The 22507-nt window shown below is 44.7% G+C and overlaps 1 protein-coding gene and 1 non-coding gene across 11 annotated transcripts in view; one reads left to right on the forward strand and one right to left on the reverse strand.

Annotated features, from left to right (window-relative positions):
• The window catches only part of RBFOX1 (RNA binding fox-1 homolog 1), a 1537420-nt gene that overhangs the window by 1331277 nt on the left and 183636 nt on the right, over positions 1-22507 (forward strand). The window lies entirely within an intron of this gene.
• Positions 16556-16687, reverse strand: LOC111725627. The gene has a single exon (XR_002773650.1). It is a non-coding gene; the product is annotated as a small nucleolar RNA SNORA11 (small nucleolar RNA).

Genomic DNA, 22507 nt, shown 5'->3' on the forward strand with positions numbered 1-22507 from the left:
ACACCCTTTATCTTCTGCTCCTTCTGGTCTAATAGCCACCTCTGGGCTTCAGGTGAATTAGGATATCATCAGTAGCAGGAAAGTGGAGAAGACATTTGTGCCAACCCGTAAGTCCAGGGCTGCTCAAAGCTGTTGAGGACAGGGGTCCCTCCTGGGTTTCCATAACTGAGTTGCATGTGTGTATCTTACACTCTTGCAGATCTAAATCAACAAAATGTGTATGCAGGTTTAAGTTCCTTAGCATGAATTCACCTATTTTTTTCAATAACAGAGGATTCACCCTAGATATGTAAAGAGAAACCAGATTCACTGGTGTGGGAAAATGTTTCCACCCACGTAGACACGTTCGCTAATGAACAAAGGACAGGTGTGGTCCCTGAGCTACGTGGGATTTGTTTTGCACCTGTAGTGACTGTCTGGTTCTGTCTGCTCACACTGCACACACTGATGCACACTCGTGAGTTGTTTTCCCCTCCCGTGTTCCCAGGCAGACCGCATGGTGCTTACTTAATGCTTTGCCTTGCTACGCCCGGTGCCTGCACATTTCTGGAAGGCATTTCACCATCTTCTGCACTTTGCCTTGTACTTTCATTTCCTTCTTGTTGAATTACAAATGGATTAACATGCTTAATAGGTTTTCTTTGAATCCAACTGGATGCTTCTGCCTCCACATGTGCTGCTTTTACTTTTGAAACATGATGGGAATTGAAGTGAATGAAAGGGAATCTGGCCTTTGTCTTGGGTGAAGCAGCTTTCAACCCCTGAGTGGGGGACGTCCCCACTCCCTCAGGGCCACCACCTCAGGGGTATAAAGGACAGGCTTTTAAATAGAAGACTGTTTATGTAAGCGTGCATCTAACTGATGCCTACTTTTTTATTCTGGAAAACATAATAAAAATGATATGTTTATATAATTTTCTCTCAACCCTCTCATATCTGAATAGTACTAAATCTCGCAGTTCCCAAAATTGGTTTGATTCTCAACCTTAATAGCAAGTGTCAAATTGGGCTCACCAACTGTTTTTGTAAATAAAGTTTTATTGGCACGTAGCCATAGCCACCCATTCACATAGGCTTCCTTTCTCATTACAATTGCGGAGTTGAGCTGAGGCAACCGAAATGTATACCCCATAATGTTGGCTGTGTTTCCTATCTGGCTCTTTATTAAAAAATTCTGCTGATCCTTGTCCTGTGGTGCCACTTCAGGTGTTTGCCACTTCACTGCTCTGCATCTGTGTCCTCGTGTTGTCTTTTCTATGGAGGCGGTTAGATTTGTTCAGTCCATCCTGGGCCAGTCATGTAACTTCTCTGGGTTTTTTATGTCTCCATCCATCATATGAGCATGAGAACAGCATCTCCCCCGTAGGCAGGATTTAGGGGGAAAGCAGGTGAACTATGGCGTACGCACTGTCCCCTTCACGTGAGCATGCTGAGTGGCTGCCAGGCCCTATGTGAAGTCTCTGTCACATTCTGGGTGGTGTCTCCTGCTACTTGGAGCAGAAGCCAAGAAACAAGTCATTAAGCTGAGGCCTAGAGTACGACTGGACAGAGGTCCAGGCCTATTCCTAAGATGCAAGTTGTGCAAGAGTCCAGCACCGAGGCTGCGCCGCCCTTTAGCTTCCTTGACCACCTTTTCATTCTGCTTCCTTTCTGCTGGGCAGCCAGTTCAGACACCACACGCCCCTCACACCAAGGCACATGAACTTGTCGGCCGGGCCTGCAGTGATCTCCAGAGCCGCCCCATGGCTTGCTCCTTCCTGTAGCACCCCATCACCCTCTCATCCACAGCCCTGTCCACACTGCATCTCTAGACCTTGGTACTTTACATCAACATGTTTCTGTGCAGGCGTCCTGAGTCCTGTGCTCACAGGCACGCCCCAGGCAGGTGAGGCATTACCTTGTTATGTGCCCAGCACAGAGAGCAAGAAATATCGGTTGAGTAATTGAAGGGATGGAGGCACATCCCCCAAAGTGAATTTCTCTCAGAGATTAAAGATTCTAACCAAACGTTGCTCTCTCGCTGCCTATTGCCCATGCACAAGATAAACAGCACAGTAATCTGCTCCCATGCCCGTTCACATGCACGAAAAAGCGCACACCTAGGCACACACACACCCAGGTGCACACACTCAGGGGTACACACACACACCCAGGCACGCACACACACACACACACCCAGGCACATGTACACACCTAGGCACATATACACACCCAGGCACACACATACCCAGGCACACACACACACACCCAGGTACATATACACACCCAGGCACACACACACCCAGGCACGCACACTCAGGCGCACACACACACCCAGGCATGCACACACACACACACACCTAGGCACACACACCCCCAGGCACACACATATCCAGGCACACACACACATACCCAGGTGCACACACACACCCAGGCACATGTACACACCTAGGCACATATACACACCCAGGCACACACACACACACACACACACACACACACACACACACCCCTAGGCACACACACCCCCAGGCACATATACACACCCAGGCACACACACACCCAGGCGCACACACTCAGGCGTACACACACACCTAGGCTCTCACACACACACACTCAGGCACATATACACACCCAGGCACACACACACACATGCGCACACACTCAGGTGTACACACTCAGGCGTACACATACACACCCAGGCATGCACACACACACCTCTAGGCTCACACACACACACCCAGACACATATACACACCTAGGCACACACACACTCAGGCGCACACACCCAGGCATACACACACACACACCCCGGCATGCACACACACACCCAGGCACATATACACACCTAGGCACACACCCAGGCGTATGCACACACACACCCTTAGGCACACACACACACACCCAGGCACATATACACACCCAGACACACACACACCCCCAGGTGCACACACCCCTAGGCACACAACACACCCCCAGGCATGCACGCACACACCCCCAGGCACATATACCCACCTAGGCACACATACCCACACACCCAGGCACACAGAGACAGACACCCAGGCACATACACACACACACACACACAGAGGTACATATACACACCCAGGCACACACAGACACACACCCAGGGACACACGCAGGCACACACACACACCCTGGGGCACGGCTGGGGCACGGGCATGCTCGGGAACCTCTCTGCCCAGACATATTCTCCAGGACAATCTTGATGCACTTCCTAGAAGTGCCTCCTCGTTCACCACTCAGACAACCGAACAGCCTCTCCAGTAAGATCCTGTTAGCTTTATAGAGAGGCACTGGGTAGAAAAAAAAAATCAAAACAAAACAAAACAAAAAAGCCGCACTTAAATGAAGGCCATTTAACAGTCAATCTCAACTCCACAGAAAAGCAAATCTTTATTATCAGCATCCGATAGATAATTTCTGCTCAGGGATTCCCAGCCTTGGAATGGATTTTTATTTTTATTTTTTTCAGGGCCTCTTTTCTAATTAACTCTGGAACCCGGATTACAAGAGGCCAGGCTTGTGAGTGGAGGGGACACCTCAGTGGAAGGAGGCGCTGGAGGTGATGTTTAATTACAGAGAAGCTATTCGGGGGAGAGCCGGGGGGCTGGAACGCTAATCCTCTTGCCATGTGCCCGTGTCCTGCGGGATGGTGACTGATGCGCTGGCCCTCCTGCGTCTTCATCTGCAGTGTGGCTGACACTGGGCGGGACAGGCTGGGGCTCACAGTTCCGGGTGGTGAGAGGGCCGGCCGGCCACTCAGTTCCTTTCTGTTCCCTCTGCTTTTCTCTCCTCTCCTTTTCCTCCTTTATCAGCCCGGTAGGGATAAATGTAGATACTCAGCTATGCACAGATGTGCAGACCTGAGCTCGCTGTCTATTATTCTGTCTGTCTTCCTGTCTGTCTTTGTAAAACTTGGCTGTGGATGAATCTCAGCGCCCTCGTCTCTCCACGTCTACGTCCGTCTTTGTCTTCTGTTGGTTTTTTTCCACTTTGTCCACATCACTCTGTCAATCTGCCTTGCCCGTTTCTGTCTTGCTGTGTGTCCTTTTGTCCCTCATAGAACCTGTCCTATAACATAATATTAGGGAACATCTAAGTGAAATAGTTTTTTTTTTACCCCCAGCAGCATTAATGTTTGAGTGATTTGAAAACTGCCTTTGCTTTGGCATCTGCGGAATGGTAAAGACACCCTTTGACAGTTATTTCATAGTAGTTTTTAAAACAGCAAATGTGTGTTACTCTTGTGATCTGTGCCAGGGGCTGATGCTGGACACGTTACGTGCCTAATTCCATTTCATCATCAGAATAATCCTTTGGAGGCGCTCCTCTCTTTGTTCCCATTTTGATGATGAAAAACTGAGGTATAGAGAGAGAAATTATGCATATTATCTTTAATCCACGCTTTAGTACCCCGAGATAAGACTTTATCTCCACCCTTTAGTGATGCATTTGCAATGGTTTTAAAAGGCAGATTGAATCCGCCAAGGCCGCAGAGTTTAAAGGATGAAATACTTGGAGTCTTACTCCAGATGTGCCTCTCTCCAAAATTTAACTTTGAATGAACAAAAAGGTCCGTTTGTGTCTCCAGTCGTTCCTCTGTTATCTCCCATGCCGTAAGTCTGTGTCCCGGTGGTGTTTCATGAGCACCTTTGGGTGAGAGGCCGGGTTGTGCACCTGGGGGACTGCAGAACTTCCATCTATTTTTTGTTCTGAGCCTAGTAACCTGGCAGAAATGTCGGATGTGACTTTTTCTCCTTCTTCAAGGCAGATCCTTTTCTCATTATTAAGAGTGGTACTTTATCTCCCCCAAGAGTTCGGGCATTCATAATAATCCCTTGATATTGGGACTGCTAGCTTGGCTGGGCTCTGGGAGGATGGGTGCCCTGTTGGGGCTCCATCCCTGGCAAGCAGAGTCTCTACTGGAACCGTACCCACTCCCTGGACTGGATAGGGCTCTGGCTTGGCTTTCCTGGTGTGCAGTTCAGATCTCTCCAGCCAGCCAGGCTACTTCTTTCTTAATTAGAGGGGTGGAGTTCAACATGAAAGGAATGGATAATGTGTCTACGCTCTTCACTTTCATGAATCAATGGAAAGGAACTAAAATAAATTAAACCGTGACTTTTTCAATACCAAAATTAACTTGGGGTAGCAAATTCTCCTTTGCAGAAAGAACCGTGAGTAAGGAAACATTTTGAAACCATGATCTATACTAGTTATTAATTTCAAGCCCAACTCTGACAAAGGTAGGTTTTTGATTCCCTTCAGCAAACCTTGAATTGTACATTATTTTCTAGCCTTAGTAAAACAAACTTTCCTATGTCTTAAAAGACAGACAGGAGAGAGAGACTATAGTACAATCAAATCCCACTTCCTGCTGAAATAGCAACTCTTTTTACTCTGGGATTGTTTTGTTCTGATACCAGGATATCTTTTAATATCTTAATAACCCATAGAAATTTAGGCCATTTCAGTGCCTATTTTCTTGTGTGGTAGCCTAAAAAAAAAAAAAAAACACTGAAAAATCTCTTGATCATAATGCACTTGGAAAAGTCTAAAATCTGTCATCTATCAGGAAACTCATGAGCCAGGGATTATGGAGATTCTGAGGTGACGGGGAAAGGCTTACACTTGTCACCTTCCTTTCCTCTCCTTAAATTTCTGAAATAAAGTCATCAGCTGTCTAATTGTACTAAGATGTTCATATCATGAGACTTCTTCCAAAACCCGACCACCCACCAACCCATCTTGACTTTCCTGGTGATGCCACATCCTTCCTTCTTGAGGTCTCATCCATATTAACCCTCCCCGTTTATGGTGGTTGATTGAATCTACACTCTGCTTTGCTACAACCTGTCATTTTGTTCTTGGCCTTGATTGGATTTGATAGACCAGTAAGGGACTCTTGTCGGACTTTGCATTAAGAGTCAGTCTGCTCGAGGCTGCATCTTCACTGTAAGTGTAGAGCCCTTGAGAGTTGAACCAGACACTCAGCCTCAGCCAGACTGGTGCTCTGGTCTCTCCGACTTACAGAATTCTTTGAGAGGTCACATTACCCTTCCATCCTGACTTCCGGGCCAGAGTCAAGACAGTCTTTTGAATATTCTTTCTAGGTTCTCTGCTTTATGTAACATTATCATATCTCTGTTGGGCTCTTAAGAGGTAACATAGCATCTGGGTCATTGAGTGAAACATCCCAACAGATCTTACAGTGTTTATTTCCATTTAGAACTTTTAAATAAGAAGTGGAATGATATTTTTTCTATTTAACAAAACTTCAGGACAATGTGAGTAATTCACAATTTCTCTGATTGTTCAGTATCTGGTCAATTTTCATTGCACCACTCTGAGTGTCTTTTCTTTGTCCTCCTAGTTATTGATGAGTATAGTCTATGCTACTAATGCCAAGGTTATGCAAACCCTACTAAGTTTAATTCATTCACTTTTCCAATATCTGAACCCTGTACACCATGCTCACAGTATATAGTGTACTATGGAACTGGCTTAATTTTCAGCATTAGACTCACTATACCAGAAGGTGGTAAAGGCTCCATAATAAACTGGCTACTTAGCATGATTTCGTCCTCATTCTGCACTTAGAATTTCCAACATAATCTAAAAAGGCGTAAAATCCAGTTCTTTAAGATTCATATGCCAATCAGAATTTTATTGTAAAGGTTCAAGAGAGAGGAACGCTGATCAACAGGATTCTAAGCAGATTGTTTCTGTCCTTGGTGCTGAAAAAATAATCTTCAGGTCGACTTTTCTGCCTTAGTCAATGTAGTGATATGATTGGACTTAAATGACTGTGTGACAAGGGATCAGACAGTTCTCTATAATCATCCTTTAATCTCATTTCCTAGAACTGTAGATGATATTGGTGACATAATGGGATGTGGCTGTTGTCTCCACAGAACGTATGACAGCCATTAGCCACATGTGGCTGTTTCAGTTGATTAAAATTACATAACATCAAAATGCCCTTTCTCAGTCACATTATCCACTTTTCAGGTGCCCACTTCCCACAGCTGGTGAGAAATTAACGTGTTAGCTCAGATACGGGATATTTCTATCACCTGGTAAAGTTCTACCGGACAGTGTTTCCCTAGACTCCTCACTATGGTGGGCTCTGTAGTGGCCCCAGATACGCCCATCTCTTAATCATTAGGACCTGTGAGTGTTACCTTACATGGCAAAAGGAACTTTACAGATGTGATTTAGTCAGGATCTTGAATTAGAGATCTAGAATTATCCAGGTGGGCCCAATGTAATCACAACAGTCCTTAGAAGAGGGGGATGGAATCAGAGAAGAGGCAGTGTTGCCGGAGACCATGCACCAGGTTTAGAGAAGCAGCAACCAGTTCTGAAGGCTCTGGGAGCGAGACACTCTCTGAGCCGACTTGGAGATGTTTGGCTTCCTGACCCAAGCCCTCAAGCAGCTTCAGGCGTTAATGAGTTAAGATCGGTCCCTCGTTACCAAACCGGTGGTATACACTGAGCATTCCTGGTGCTGCAGGGTGGGAGCCGAGCCTGTGGGGAAGGAGCATGTAGCAATCATTAAGCATGCAGTCCTTGTGCGTGGGCCCCCCATACCTGGTGCATAATGCTTCAATAAAAGGCCATGACAAAGGTTGCTCAGGGCTCTCTCTGGAAAGTGGGAAGTCCCCCCTTCCCACTGCAGGCTTGCACCTTCAATCCATGTCCCAGATGTTTTTATTCACACAGTAAGGGGGTGCCCACACCAGGCCCCAGCAAGTATCATGATAGAAGCAGGTTGGAGTGAATGCATCTTGAATTTGGAGAAAGGAAGCACAAGGTCAAGTATTCAGGTGGCCATTAGATGCTGAAAAAAAGTTAATGAAACAGATAATCCCCTCAGAGCTCCCCAAAAGAACTGGCCTTGGTGACACTTTATATTGGTGAAAAGCAAGAACTATAAGAGATTTCTATTTTTTTTTTGCTATTAAGCCATCAAGTTTGTGATAATTTTTACAGAAATGACAGGACACTGATACAGTCATCATCATCATTATCATCTCACCAGATTCTTCCTTTTCGTTTGGGTCCTTATAATTTTGCCTTCTCCTCAGGGAGTCAGAATGATTCCTTAGGTAGAGCCACACTCATAAGCAATGAGACCTTTTTCATTTGACACATGCGTATCAGTTCACGAGTGATTTCTTCCCCACGAGTGGTTAATAAAGACTTAGACTGCGTGGCGTGAGTAAGCAGAGTGGTTAATAGAGACTTAGACTACGTGGCGTGAGTCAGCAACGTCAGTTGAGGGGCTGGAACAGGTAGACGAAGGTGAGAAGAGATAATCTCCAGCACTTGCTTTCTGATTTTTGGACTGGGTGGCGTTCAGTCCCCAAACCTTTGGAGCACTGTGTCCAGATGAGACGTTCATTGCTGAAGACTCAGGTGACCATCCCATCAAACACTTTCAGGTGAATGAGAACCAAAGCTCAGTTCAGGATTCTAAAGGCACAGTTCAGGGAGAACTTCTCGCCCTTCCTACCATGGGGGGCTAGTGTGTTATTTTCCGAGCCCACTGTTTGATTGTGGGCGGGATGAGTCAAACTTATTCTCTGCTCCCTCAACCTGCTCCTTTCCTCCCAGGCTGGGTTTGATGGATTTCTTTTTTTGGAAAATTTTCTTTGCCCACTGTACACTGTGATCCAGGTCATTTCTCTGTTAAATAATGATAATAACAATATCAGCATAAGTATGCTGAACATTGTAATAAGGACTTTATGCATTATGTAACTTAACCCTATGAAAGGTGTGCGATTTGTGTCTCCATTGTAATAGAGAGAAGGGAAAGCATGAGGAGATGATGACACACACTTAAGGTCATACACCTGTCACAGGGAAAGCCAGAATTGGAACAGGAGGGCTTCTTGTTCTGAAGATGGCTTGCCTCCCAGAAGTCAGCAGAAGAGTCCCCTTTCCAGACTCCTGCGCTCCTTAATGGCAGGAGCTGTGTTTTATCTTTTCCCTTCTCAAAGAGCTTAGATTATTGCTTGGAAGACCCCAGAATCTCATTGAAATTCCTCATTTAAGTTTATTCTTGAATTCTCTGGATTCTTAATAAGAATTCCCATGCACATGAGGGGCCCATGAGGAAAACATCTCAGCAAAGTCCTATGCAGCTGGTGTAGTGGGAAGACACAGGGCCAGGGTCATATTCCGCGTCTATCCCTTGGACATGATGTGGGCATCAGTTTCCCCGCCTTTTAAATGGGGGTTATAATATCTAAGGGTCCTGGTGAGGCTTTAATGGGATGTCTGTAAGTCACATAGGGCATTTGCAGGGCTTTATAAATGGCTTTCATCCTTGTCATCATCTACATCAGCCTTATTTCTCTGCCTCTCACAGTGTGTATTCAAGGGCTTGGTCACGTCTGACGTTTGGAGTAGACCTTGATTAGATTGGAAGTATTTACATCCCAACATTGCAACCCTTAACCAAGATTGTTTTTTTAATTTGACCACTTCAGTTTTCTCAGTAAAAAAAGTCTACACAAAACAGTTTATATCATATAATTGCTCCAAATTGTATCTCCTTTTAGGTGAAAAAAAATCCTACTAAAATAAAAGTTTAAAAATCAGTTATTTTGCGTTGGGCACAGGAAAGATTGAGGACAGATTAGGATTCGAGTCACTGGTGCCCTTGTTAGTGCAGAGATGACATCTGGACCCTGAGCCTCTGGTTTGGTCTGCCCGTCCCCGTCTCTGCTGAGGTTCTGCTTTGCTCTCGTGAATGACTGCAGTCACCTTTGCGCCTCTGACTGTGCCCCCACATCCTGTCTCCATCAGCCAGCCGTTCTGTGGCCAGTGTGGTCTTTCTAGAACACAGAACTGACCACGCCAGTTTCATTCCTGGAACTCTTCGATGGCCTCCCATGCTTAAAGGATCAAATCCAGGCTACTTCATGCGACATGTTTGTCTCCCATTTTGTGCCTTTCACCTTATTTTCTTGCTGAATTCCTGCAGTGTCCCCTCCCCACGTGTGCCCCAGCCATGCCATCTCGTTCTCTCAGTCCTTATAGGCCCTGAAGCCTCTGCATGCTGTCCCTGTCCCTTGGATTTCCACTTCACTCATGCCCACGTTTCTGTAGGATCCATCTCAACCTTCGGGGAGCACTGGGTACCTTCCATCTCTGAACTGGAAACCTCCCTACCTCTCCTTCCCCTCTCATAATTTGCCCTTATGAAATCTATGACACTTGGTTTGACTGTCGATCTTCCTTCCTCTCTCCTAATCCAGATTTCAATCTCCATTTTAGTGGGGGCTGTTTTCTCATCTCTGAATGTCATTTTATATTAATGCAAAAAAAATGCTTATTCTGAGCCTTGTGGGGACAAGAGTCAATAGATAAAAGTATCCCTACTGCATCTCCAAACATGGCCAAGAAATATGTCTCAAATGAAGAAGTGACAGAATGAATGCAAGGCAGCCTCCGTCTGGCTGTGAGATTTGATAAAGAACTAGTTTCTTTCTGATTAAATTCCAGCCTTCCCGAGTACTTTGTAACTTAGAATGTCTACAGATGCCTTAAGCATTCTGCTTACTGGAACCTATTCAAGGGCTCTTCCCTGACCTCACACACAGCAAAAGTCTGAGCTCTGTAGGCTATTTGTAGAGAGTTTATTTCATCTTTGCAGAGAACTGCCCAGTATAAATATTAGTCAGTTGATTTCACACAGAGTTAAAACAAGCTTTTAAAAGCCTTTTACCTCTGCTGTCCCCAAATAGGTACTTTACACAGATTCCCAGAGCCTGGGGAGCTTTGTTGAATTTGCTAAGTGACAGCTGTGTTCTGTTCGGAAGGTGGCCTTCTCTGCGAAGGCCGTTGGGGTTGATGCTGTGATTGTGCAGAAAGGGTCAGGGGCAGTGAAGGAGTTTTAGATGACAAAGGCGGGGTGGGGGTTAGGGTAGAATCAAGCTTCCCTCTTCTGGAAGGGTCTCTGTAAAGCTGTTTCTAAGAATGTCTGCCTGTCCTCCTTAGGTGCCACGGTGGTGGGGTGGTGCTGTGAAGGGGCAGGGCTTCAGTTTGGGTCGTCTGAGTTGGGTCCCAGCTGTGCTGATCCGCTAACCAGTCTGACTGTGGGTTCATCCCAGGCTCTGTGATACCTAAACCAGGGGGTATAACCAGCGCTGCCCAATAGAGATGGAAAATGGGTCACATGGCTAGTGTATGAGCCACGTGTACAGTGTTTTTTAAATTTTTCTAATGCCCATATTAAACAAAATGAAAAGAAATAGGTGTATTTAATTTTAATATTCTATTCAGCCCAATATGTAACCAACAATGTTTTATCTGATCCTCTGATCTGGTATATCCATTCTATTGTCATTTACACACGTAATCAGAACTACTCAGGGATGTGTTGGATTCCTTTCCTGTGTACTGTCTCTGAAACCCAAGTGCAGTTGGCACTTGCAGCACACCTCAAGACTAGCCGTATTCCAGCACCTCAGTGACCACATGGAGCTTGCAGCTACAGCATCAGGACAGCAAGTGAAACCACAATGCTTGAACCCAGCTCTCAAATTCTTCAGCTTGCTCAACCAGAGTTAACCTACCTGCTTCACAGGGAGCAAATGAGATCGATCGCATGACAATTATTCTGGGCCCAATGTTCTCCTCATAAATATTATGAACAACAGGTGGAGGGGCCCGGGCGTCCTGGCTTCCTTAGCTGGTTTTGGAGTTGGACTTTCCAGCTCCATGCGGGGGCCTCGGCTTCACTCTGTCCCCAGTGGTTGGCACACAGTTGGTATATTCGCCCCTGTTATTAGCATAACAACCACAGACTGGGTGGTTTCAATAATGGAAACTTTGTGGCTCACAGTTCTGGAGACAGGAGGTCTGAGATGAGGCGACCGTGCCTCTCTCTGGCTTCTGGTGGTTATTGCCATCTCTGGCATCTGCTGGCTTGTGGCGTCATCACCCACCCAAATCTTAATCTGACCTTTGCCCTGTGTTTAGGTCAGTGTCCAAATGTCCTGACCACCCAGTCATCGTGGCCTGAGGACCCCCCCTTGCTCCTTGCTCACGGAGGACCTCCTCTGCACTAACTATCTGCAGCAACCCTGTTCCCAAGTACATTCGCGTTCTGAGGTCCCAGGGTCCGGGATGTCAGCGTTCGAATTTGAGGCGAAAACAGTTTAATCTATATAGTATGTGTTTAATAATACAAGTCAGCTATGTGAATACATAATGATCGAGTGTAAGGAGAATCTGTGGCTGAGTTGAGTGGGTTTCGAGAGTATTGTGTTCTGTCTAAAGTAGATAGACATGTTTAGAATCCAATAAGGACAACTGGTAAGGGCGTGACTGCTGCCAATGGGCAGTTAGTTATGCTCTGCAAAAACACACGCTCCACAATCACATTCAAAATACAGTAAGGCCGTTCTCTGATGGCGTTTGGAATTAAACTTCTTTTACTTCCATCAGCCTTAGTTTCCGTGGCTGTAGCTGCCTCAGAGTTGCTCAGACATATTAAGCAGTGTCTTAAGTTGCACACAATTACTGGGCTGGGCTTCTGCACAGTCCGCAGCTGAATGCAATTGCACTCCGCCAGGCCACTTCCCTCTTATCTACTAATAAGGCAAACTTTTTCCATATTTCAAAAAACCTATTGTCTTCCTTGGAGCTACCTTGAAATTATGAAAACTTTTTCTTCCATAAGTCACTTCAGCCTTGCTATAGTCCAAACTGCAACCCACTCAGCTCGGCGTTCAGTCAAAGAGTTAGTTGTCTTTAAAAGACCACACGTCCTTAGTGACAGAAAAATAATATTTATGCCCTGATCAAATAGTAAAGCTTTGCGATTCTTTAGTCTCATGGGGTACGTGGGTTGATGTATGGGCTTATGAGACTCTCCTGGTGGGACAGGGCAGTTACAGAATTTGGCTCTTCCCTTGGGAAGATGAAATTATTTGGCTTTAATCTCTCTAAACACACCCACAAAAAGAGTGAGAACTCAATACCGGCATGCTTATGCTTAGTGGGTTGTATTGAATTTGTAAAGCCAATAAAATTTGATTTCCCCCTTTGTTCTGATGAGAGGTCTAGCCACTTGTGTTTCAATTTTCATAATCTCCATATCCACTTTTCTTATTTTCCATGTAAAACTGTGAGATAGGAAGAGGGTAAACCCACAAATGGATCATGCGAGGAAGCCTGTTGATATCGCTGGACTTGTTGGGTCTTAGGGATAAAAAGTTCTGGAGGAAATTCGATGCAGTGGAAGTATATCTAGAGTCTAACTCACAAATAGAACATTTATTAAGTATCTTATCTCGGGCACGTCACTGAGTTACCTGGACCTCAGCTGTCTCTTGTGTTGAATGACCATGAACAACACCCATCTTAACGACCTTCCAATATTTGTAAAGCTCGAAACAATAATGTGCATGTGAACGAACGCTCCCAGGAACCTTTACGTTTCGTCCCTGGCTGAGCTACTGTGACGATGGTGATGGAGAAGATCGTGACTGTCCTGTTTACTTAAACTGACTTTCGTTTTGTCCCCTCTGTCTGTGTCTTAGATTTCAAGCATTTGAGTTGCTTCAAGTGACCCGGTAATGTCTGAGTGTAGTTTAAATTATGATCTCCCTCTCTTTTTTGACATTTCCTGTCTTTCCTTTCATAAGACAAAGGAACGCACAGACAGCTTTGTCCTGGGTGGACGCTTTTGGCCTTTACTCTTTGATTTAGCCAAAACGTGTTTGCTGATCGACTCTGGAGGTGCATTCTGTAGTGCTGGGCCTGAAGGGCTCTGTAAGACAGACCTGGCCCTCTGCTCTCAACAGCCTAACAATCCAGAACCCACCAGGTCTCTATCTGAGCCCTACATTTTGACCCTCTGGAAAAGGGTCCTCATGGCTTCATTTTCCTATATTCTCCTTGCTTCTGATGCTCTGGATATGAGAGATTCCCTCCCGACCTTTACTGGTACAATTGGCCTTTACACATGTTATTTGTCAACCTCTGTAATACCACCTGACTTCCTGCTCACCCTTCACTCAGCTTGGACATCAGTTCTTCTGGAAAGCCTCTTTTTATAAACCTGGAGTTCCTGATATTTTTATTCTCATGGCACATAACCCGGTGTGCTGTAAATCCCCAGACTGTCCCTGTGAGCCTTGCCAGCCTGAAAGTATGGGGGTACCGGGCTGTGTCTGGTCTGTCCTGTTCACCACCGTAGCCCCCAGACCTAGCACAGGACCTGCCATCCAGAAGGTTCTTAATACTCAGCTGCTGAGACAATTCCAGGAATATTATGTTCTTGCCCATTTGAATAGTTCATCGCCCTTGCTTTTCTGGCGTCTCTTTTAATTCCTCCCAAGTCCAACTATAATTCATTTTATGACAGTCTTTTTTTTTAAATTTTTTCCAATTGGCAATCTGTGAGAGGCTAAAACTTACGCAACGCACAATGAAAGACAAGGTCGTATTTTATCATCTTTGCCTGTTGCAATAACCAGATTAGACATCTTTCTACAAGTGAGGTGGACGCAAGCCAGCTGATATTTATCACATCAAACGCCTGATTATAAAACAGGGAAGAAGAGAAGGGCTCCGTGGGACGAGTGCCTGCCCTGAAGAAGCTTACGGCCTGTGAGAGGACTGTGGTTGGAACCTGGATAATTAGCAGTGCACACAAATGCTTGCTTTTTAAAATTCATTATAAACAAGGTGGGGGCAGCGAGTCATTGGTGAGTCTTAACTCCTCGGAGCCCTGGGGTCGTTTAGGCTCAGTTTAGGGATTCAGCTTTGGGAAAAGGGCTGAACAAGAAAATGCTGATTAATGGAAGTGGGGCGTAAGGTTTCGGGATGGGTAGGAAACTTGATACTGTGATGTGAGTGGAAATGATTCAGCATTTTTCCGTGCCCGAGACAGTGCTATCCACTTCTTGCCCTGATTTCTTTCTCGGACGTTTACTTTTCTCTTCACTAGAATATTCTATTATCTGTAATATCATCCTAATGAGGGAGAGCGTATGATTCTCTTTTCAGCGGTGTGACTTAATGCTCCCAATTTTTAAAATCTGGTAACAGACCCCTGGTGGCAATCTCAGTGGGATGTCTCAGTCAACAATACCCAAGTGAAGGTGCGGTCTCTCCAGGCTGTTTGGTTCTTTCTGAATGGTGAATTCGTCTCTCACAAATAAAGTTGTCTCACACCAAACCTATCACTTTTCTACGTTAGAAGCAGGCAGAGAATACTCTGGATAGCTGTGATGGAATAGTTACACTGCGATATTACCCCAAATCCTATCTGCAGGGTAAGAGTAAGCAAGGTGTTTGAGGGGACAGAATCCTTTTTCTTTTGTGGATTTGTTTAAATGTAATAGTATTAGCAATGGTGCAAGTTATTTAAATTTATCTTGAATATGAATCTGACACTGATGTTACTCTGGTGGTAGTACAGACAACATCTACCCCCCCCCTTTAGAAAAACGTAGACCAGTGAAAGAAGATGGGTAGTGAAGGTCTGCTCAGCACTGAGGTTTCCCCCATGCCCGGGAGATGAGGAATCCTCCTTGCATTATAATTCAAAATGCATTTCTCTGTCCTTTCTCTGATGACAACAGTTTTCACCAGCGTTTCTTTGCATGGTTCAATTTTCTACTCATTCATCTGCCCTTCTGTCTATACAACTCTATCTGTGGCAGTGGTGGGTAGCTCCAGCTGTCACTCAGGGATAGATGGCAATGGTGGTGACAGAGGGGTATCGATAGCAAAACACAACAGCCAAACGCTCTGGTCTTGACCGTGTCTTACAATTATGTCAAAGGTTATCCTTGCGACACGTGGAGGAAGACCTTTCTCTGCATTTGCTAAAACTTCTGTAGATCTATGATGATTTGAAAATAAAAAATTAAAAGTAATAGTGGTCATAAAGTTAGGCTCCGGTATCCGAGTTGGATTGGTACAGATGTCATCATGCAACCTTGGAGTGACCTGAGATGGTTTTCTTAGGCGCTTGAAGCTTCTCATCTATCAAATCAGGATTGTGCCTATTTCATGGAGCTGTAGGTTGCATTAAGGGAGTTACATTTATAGAATATTTAAGGCAGTGGCAAGGACATGGTGAGAGCCCTTCCAATGGTGTGATTGTTCTTACTAAAAATGTTATCAATGATATTTTCATCACCAACGTTATTAACCTACCGGGGCTCTGGATCTTAGGGTGGCAGGAATAAGGTCTCATGCCTTTTTAGTAACCTCCAAGTTTGCCTAGAATACTTCAGGACTTTGTCGGAATATCTCAACAATACTTGGGGTTGAATCATAACTCTTACCTTCTCAGCCCACAAAGAGGTCAACTATAAATGATGGAAAGAGCATCTTCAGAGAAAGACCTGGATTTGAGACTTAGCTATGCCACTTACCATCTTCTTTCTTTCTTTTTTTCTCTACTTTTCTGAAAATTTTCTTAGGCCATTTTTCAAATATGCAGTGCAGTTGAGAAAATTATACAGTGATCGCCCAGACACCCAACCACAAACATTTAATAATTTTCTTCTTCTTCACATGTAGGGAATTTGTTCACAGGGAGGCTACAAGTTTTGTGTGCCCCTTGTCACAAGCACCCCAGATTCCTGTTGGGTGTGTGAAAAACAGAGCCACTTACCATCTTCAAGACCTTGCTCGTTCTTATCTGTGGAACAGGTGTGCTAAAAATAAGTTTATTAATATAGCTCCAATAGAGATGAAGTTAGATCCTGTGTGTAAAGGGACTAACATTGATACTTAGAATAACAGCTGCTTTTTCTCTTACTTTGTGTTAATAATCGGCAGTGCTGAAGCACTGGTAGCTATTTCCCATCCTGCCTGCCTTTCCAACAAAAAAAATCGTTCAGCACAATGTCAAGATATTCCAAGGGGGAAAATTTCTTTCAACATGATGCAAAGCAAGACTTGATGATTTTGACCTTGTTCTCAGTGCCCTGAGGTGCTGAATGACTCAGGGCATGTCTTAATACTAGTAAGGAGGAAGGGACAAGCTTGGAATTTATTTTCCACTCAGTGTACCATTTTGAAGGCTTCTGTATGTGAGCACATGTGTGCACATACCTCAAACATGGAGATGCTTGAGGCAACAGTGATGGAAAAAGAACAGAGGAGCTTTCTATCCTCGTGGAGTTTATAATCCAGTTGGAGACAGACATCAAACTGTGTATAAATGTCAAACTTTGACAAGAGTTCTCAGGGACAGAGCAGGCTCCTCTGAGACTCTGGGACACTGAGGAACCAGATGAGAAAACCCATCTTCCTAAATGCCGTTTGTCGGGAACTTCACTTGTTCCAAAAGTTGGTCATTTATTTTAAGAGATAAGTACATTTTCCATTGGAAATAACACCTCCGAAGTGGCTGTATCAGGGACCCTGATTTGTACAAAGTGCCATCAATGTTTAATTATCACTAACTTTTAAGGACTTGAGAAAAACAACCTTGACGTTGCCTTCTGTAACTCCAAATGGGAAGCTGGGATGGAACATTTCGCAAACATGACACCTGGTCATTGCGAGCCCGCCGCCCACTCTGTTGGTTTGTGTCTGGGGTGTGTGTCAGCCGAGGCAAGATGGCTTCTGTTGTCTCTCTGCGCGTCCCTATCCAGGCAGGGGAAATGAAATGGAACAAATTGCTTTCCCTGGAATCTGTGACATAGATTCTTGTAGTCTTTGTTGTTTGTTTGTTTTTATGAATCATGGCTTCACAAATCCTTCTATGAGCTGGCGTGGTTAGAGGAATTAAGGTTTGTATGTTTGCATGAATGAAGTCAGATTTGAACCCATCTCCAGCTAGTGACAATATAGAACGTGGGACTCTGACAGCACTAGCTAGTTGTGTGAGTACAAACCAGTACCTACATTTCCCTTGGAAAAGAAGGTAACAGTGGGCACCACACCGGATTCTTAGTATATGAGGTTATGTAGGCAGAGCTGATTTGCTGAATTTTCTATCCTCAGTGCTTACATAGTTGGTAGATCAGTACATAGTTGGTGCTGTAGGAAATGTTTTCTTATTGTGACACCATTGTCGTCATCATCACCACCTTCTTCATCGCTGCCACCACCTCCATCTTCAACACAGAATGGATTCAGTAACAGTAATTCCTTAATAAGTATAGAGTAGGTTAAAATTCTGGTTCCTCCACTTTCCAATTTACTAGTTCCCATATATTGGGACTTTTTTTACTTCTTTCGCACCTCAGTTTTCTTTTTTCCCTCCCTCCCTTCCTTCCTGTTGTTGTTGTTGTTTCTGGAGTTTTTCGGCCTTTTTGGCCAGGGCCATGTTAGAGCCCACCACCTCCGGTATATGGGGCCGGCGCCCTACTCCTTGAGCTGCAGACACTGCCCTGCGCCTCGGTTTTCTTATCTGTAAAAGACATTTCAATGCCCACCTTCCAAGGGTGGTTGTAAGTACTTCAGTGTCTAACACACAGTAGGTGACACTCTCTTCCTGTGTTTTCCAAAGGAAGAGCTTTTTGAGGGTCGAGTCAGGAGCTGGTTTATGCTCACAGTGGGGCCTGTGTGCTAACCGTACTTTCTAGACCAGTCTTTTTCAACCTTTATCTCTCAGCACACTTGAACCTATAGTTAAACCTCTGCAGCACACTTAAATTATGTTGCTCAGAAGGAAAAAATAAAATTACAATGCTTTGAATTTCTTTTTAAGATATTTTTTGTAGTTTTTTTTTCGCTGGGGCTGGGTTTGAACCCTCCACCTTTGGCATATGGGACGAGCACCTTACGCCTTTGAGCCACAAGCGCTGCCCATAATTATTTAATTAATAAATATTTTTATATTAATAAATATTTGTAAATAGTTATTTATGACTGTGAAAGTATGTTTAATTATTGCAAATAGTTCATGAATCATTAATAAATATCTTTATTGAGGGCAGCGCCTGTGGCTGAAAGGAGTAGGCCCCATATGCCAGAGGTGGCAGGTTCAAACCCAGGCCTAGTCAAAATTGCAAAAAAAAAAAAAAGTATCTTCATTGAAATTAATGATCTTTAAAATTTTTCACGGCACACCAATACGCCAAGGCACACCAGTTGAAAATCACTGCTCTAGACTATCTTGATTAAAAAGTATTTCAATAGGTTTTCTCCCTAAAGCATCAGATAAATCTCATTGGGAAGAAGAATATGAACTACTATTTATATTTTGTAAATAAGAAAACAAGGGCCCGGAGATACTGTACGACTTGCCAGTAGTTCTACCAGAGTTTCTGACTCCTCAGTCTTCGCCTTGGATTGCAGAGTCCCAGAGTTAAAAGGTCAGATGGTAACTAACCCTGGGAATTACCTACCACCCCTTTTCCCCTTATATTTGTTTTGCCACGATCCATAAACAAGATTTCACATTGCAACCCAATTCCTCATACAGAGGTTTTGTCCAACAGTACCAACTGTTCTATTTCAAGGCAGGACTGTTGGTGGAACGACCCCCTACTTGATCTTACAAACTCCAGGGATCACACGCAGCAGGAAAACCAACAGAACACCCCCCAGGATTGTGCACCAGAACGCCCTGAGTGGTAGAGCTTTCTCCAGAGCCCTGCCTGGAGCCCACCTGCAGAAATTCTGAGATTAGACCTGGCATCTTTTTTCTAAAAGAATATGCACATAATTCATACTTACGGGTTAAGGACCAGTATTTCCAAGTGAAGGTCTGTTTGTTTTGTTTTTGTTTTATTGGCTGGTTGGTTGTTTTTGAGTATTTTCTCTAACATTCCCAGAACCTTAGTGCTTTCCTCAGGAGATTTATTTGTATGTCATTTCATCCCTCTTTCCCAGGTTGAAGGACGAAAGTTTGGTTTTTCAGTGACCAGTGAGGACAAGGAGATTAGGGGTGTTCCCCAGAGGCTGACCTGGAGTCTTACAGGGCAAGCCCTCCCAGAGGGGAGCTGACACATCCCTTTAAGGATGGGGACAGGGCTGCTTGTTTTCAAGGTACTTGCTGTGTTGGAGATATCCCCAGGGCATAACTGGAAATGGAAATGTAAGGACGACATAAATACTGTTTATCCAGATTTTTTCTAGAGATCGGGTCTCACTCTTGTTCAGGCTGGTCTTGAATTTCTGGCCTCAAGGAATCCTCCATCTCTGCCTCCCAGAATGCTAGGATTCACCTCCCCAGCCAGGGCCAGATTTTTTTTTTTCTTCAACTTTAGGAAGCTGGGAATTGAAAAAAAAAAAAAAATTCACTCAGGGGCTGCCTGAACAGTTTCCTCCAGGGACAGACAGCAGGGAGGTTGAATTCTTCTCCATAGCTTCCTCTGCCCTCGCCACCTCCTCTGTTACACAATTTAATTACAAGTTTAATCACTCCAGAAACCCCATCCATTCCCTCTAGTCTCTCAAAATCTTTCTTTTCCTACCGAGGAGTCTCAGCGATAAGCAGTTCACAGAAAGGGTGGATGCGACTCTCCAAATCTCTCCCTTGAGGAGCAAGAAAGACAGGGCCAAATAAAAAGTGAAATGGTTTTGACGTTTCACTCCGGCTGTTGTGGTTTTAATAATAAGGGCAGAACTAAGTATTTGCAGCTTTATATAAAAAGGCTGCATTTGGCACAGCTGGGAGGCTTCACCAGGGAATTTGGGGGGGGGGGCATGAGGTTTTATTTTTGTTCATTGGCAAAGAGGAATTTTACAATAATCTAGGAAAATACAAAAGTTCAAAAAAGGGCAAAAGCAAGGGCGCTATCCTTCTCCTTTGTAGCATTTACCACTGCTGGAATGTTGTGGTCATTTGGTTTTTTTTTTTTTTCCTGGAATGCATGCTACCTGGCTTGACAATAAGGTCTGTCTCTAGGGGCAAAGACAGTTTGGGACTTTCTAGCCATTTCATTGGAGGTGAATGAACGAATCCGTTTATACAGTGCCTACTATGAGCCAGGCCCTGAGTGTGCTGCTTTGGTTGTAATTTGATTTTCGATTTCATCTTGACAAGAAGACCCTGATGTCACTCCTCATTATCCCCAATAAACAGAAGCAAAATCTGGTACCCAGAGTTTGACAGTAACTTGTCTGAGGTCACAAAGCAAGTCTTCAAAACAGCTGGATTTCAAGGTCTTCCAAGTAATTCTCAGTTACGGTATTTTCAGGTCAATTTACAATTAACCACACAGCCTTATGATAAATTCACTCTCTCTGATGTTTGCACAGTATCTTTTTTGTTTACTTATTATTCTCTCTCTCTCTCTGCTTTCTTCATGCTTATTTGGTCTCTCTCCTGGCTACCCCCAAATAGTCCTTCTCCCACTTAAAACCAGAGCACCCAGATCCCTGCTAGATTTTGTCACTTTGCATACTATATATTTAGTTTAGTAATGAAAAATTCCAGCTCCAGGCGATGCATGGGATAGCACTTCTAATGTTTTTTAAACAGCTATTAATGTAGTGGAGTGCTGCTTCTTCTCCCTTCCTCCCCGGTATAATCATCTGCTCAATGGTGCACTCGGAGACTGAGAGGTGGGAGCCAGAGGAGGACCGAGCTCTGATTGATGGCCAGGCCTTTCTGGCAGAAAAAGTTCCATCTGGAGTTGGTTTGGGGAGCCGTCAGATGTTGAGGGGAGGTCAGCCGGGCGCTTCAGCTCCCCGCTCTTCCACACCCCACTCGCCCACACGTCGTACTGCGCACACCCTCGCTGGTAATTGAGGCTTGCTCTGGGCAGATGCTGTGTGGTGTGGGGCAGACACAGCTGCTAAGTTTATGGAGGAGAAAGGAAGCAGGATGGTGCAGCAGGTATTTTTTTTTCCATTTCATTTTTCACTGGAAATTGTGGTTTGAATTAAGCTAATGCCTCTCCCTGCGTTAAGTTTGTGTTCTCTGTTGATATGTAGTTTGCGCCTTGAATTGTGCCGGGGAAATGAGAGAGGATAGTTTCAGAGAACTCTGTGTGTGTGTGTGTAAGTGCGCGCGCGCGTGTGCACACTAGATGTGGGGACCTGGTGGACTGGTCTCAGGACCAGCAGGTTAATGGTGTCATTTTGCATTTTTCTTTGTTTCGATGCCCCCAGGGCATGATGCCCTTCAGCTCATTTGAGCTCAGCACTAGAGGCTTTCTCTGAATATGCGCAATTTCTGGCCGCTGGAGAAGTAAAAGGGACCATGCTACTAGAACTAAAGTAAAACAAACTGTCAGCAAGACAAAAAACGGCAGGCAGCCACCAAGAGTGGATGGTGTCCTCTAGCAAGTCTGAGGTGGGGGTCTGGCTGCAGGTGCCACTGCCTTCCCTGGCTGGAATGGACAGATGCAATCAGTGGATTGATTAGATCTTGATAATTTCTGGGCATTTCTTCATTATAAGGGGCTGTGTTTAGGTCAGAAGAGGTTCTTCTGGGCAAGACACAGACTGGGGGCAAATAAATCCCAGAAGCCAAGAGGAGGGCTTGCTCAAGAAGCTTGATGATAAAGCTGTGGAAAGACACTCACGTATACGTGAATACTCAGTATTTTTCAAGTCT

The sequence above is a fragment of the Otolemur garnettii genome, unplaced genomic scaffold (genome assembly GCF_000181295.1).
Source record: "Otolemur garnettii isolate 467f Iridium unplaced genomic scaffold, OtoGar3 scaffold00044, whole genome shotgun sequence".
NCBI lineage: Eukaryota > Metazoa > Chordata > Mammalia > Primates > Galagidae > Otolemur > Otolemur garnettii.